This window comes from Trichechus manatus, unplaced genomic scaffold (genome assembly GCF_000243295.1).
Source record: "Trichechus manatus latirostris isolate Lorelei unplaced genomic scaffold, TriManLat1.0 scaffold00057, whole genome shotgun sequence".
NCBI lineage: Eukaryota > Metazoa > Chordata > Mammalia > Sirenia > Trichechidae > Trichechus > Trichechus manatus.
In genome coordinates this window covers 5,096,410-5,098,339 of record NW_004443993.1, presented here as the reverse complement: position 1 = coordinate 5,098,339, position 1,930 = coordinate 5,096,410, and positions in this window count along the sequence as shown.

The window sequence follows — 1,930 nt, the reverse complement described above, 5'->3', positions numbered from 1 at the left end:
GGTGGGTTCAAATCACCAAACTTTCAGTTAGCAGCAGAGTACTTAACCCTTGGTCCACCAGGGCTCCTTTTTGGGTGAATAAAAAGCCAACCCAAACACATTGCGGTCGAGTTGATTCAGACTCATAGCGACCCTACAAGACAGAGTAGAACTGCCCCACAGGGTTTCCAAGGAGTGGCTGGTGGATTCGAACTGCCAACCTTTTGGTTAGTAGCTGTAGCTCTTAACCACTGTGCTACCAGGGCTTCATTTTAGGTGAATAACACTCCCCCAATTTCCAAACTGTATTTCAAACCGTGCAGGGAGTGAGAGACGGAAGCACCTCTGAATACAGGCTTTGCATGTGGCGCTGTCTGTCCAGGCTCAGGAAGCTGCCTTATCTATGTGGTGAAGATACTGTAGAATGGTGTGCTACTGTGTATCTTTTGCCAGCTCTGGGTTCATTGACATCAGGTGGTCGTTGTTGCTGGTTGCTATCGAGTCGGCTCTGACTCATGTTGACCCCACGCACAACAGAACGAAGTGCTGCCTGGTCCCGTGGGCCACAGAGTCTCTGTTGTCAGTGAGGCCAGCTGCCGAGGGACCAAAATCAAGGGGTAATTAGTGACTGATGACTCATGAGTCCAGCCTTCCGTGGACATGTTCTGTTGTGTTGAACAGAAAACTCCCTGCAGCCACACGGGCTCTGCCCCCACCTCGAGAGCCTTCTCCTTCCTCCCCACTCGTTTTCTCCTTTTCATCCTTCAAGTTGAAGCACAAATGTCACTTCACCCCGGCCCCAGCACGGTGGCTATTGCCATATGCAGTTACACGTTTGTTTGTGTGCCCAGGGAGTCCCTGGGAGGTGCAAATGGTCAACACACTTGGCTGCTGACCAAAAGGTTGGAGGTTCGAGTCCACCCAGTGGTGCCTTGGAAGAAAGGCCTGGCAATCTACTTCCACAAAATCAGCCATTGAAAATCCTATGGAGCACAGTTCTACTTTGACACACATGGGGCTGCTAGGAGTCGGAGGCATCTCAATGGCAACTGGTTCCTTTGGTGCTATAGCTGATTTTATATGTAAAATCATAAAACATTTATAACCTTTGTCTTCATAATTCTGACTTACTGAGGATGTTTATGAAGTTTATGAATGCATTTAACATCTAACAACAGGGAAATGATTAGAGCAATACTTACGGGCACAATATAGTGACATGAAAAATGCGAACCCTTTGTGTATTCAACCGTGATTATAACCGTACATATATTCACCCATATAAACTCACCAAATAAAAATGGGAGCAGAGAGACATTTTAAAATGGTGTTTAGTCTACTCTGAGGCACCTTGGAAGAAAGGCCTGGTGATCCACTTCTGAAAATCAGTCAGTGAAAACCCCATGGATCACAACAGTTCAGTCTGTAACTGATGATGGAGGTGGCACAGGACCTGGCAGTGTTTCGTTCTGTTGTGCAGGGGGTCACCACGTGTCGGGCACTGACTCGACAGCAGCTAACATTAACAAACAGATTTGGTGGGTGGTTGTTGTGAGTCGCCCTTGAGTCGATTACAACTCATGGTGGTCTCATGTGACGGAGTAGAACTCCCCTATAGGGTTTTCTAGGCTGTGATCTTTACAGGAGCAGATTACCAGGTCTTTTCTCCGTAGGAGCTCCTGGGTGGGTTTGAACTGCCAACCTTTAGGTTTACAGCCGAGCACTTAACTGATGTGCCACCAGGAGTCCCTGGGTAGTGGAAATGGTTAATGCGCTCGGCCGCTGATCTTGAAAGGTTGGTAGTTTGACTCCCTCCAGAGGTGCCTTGGAAGAAAGACCTGGCAATCTACTTCTGAAAATTCAGCTATTGGAAACCAAGTGGAGCACAGCTGCACTCTGACACACATGGGGTCATCATGAGGAGGCATTGACTCGATGGCAGCTGATGGTG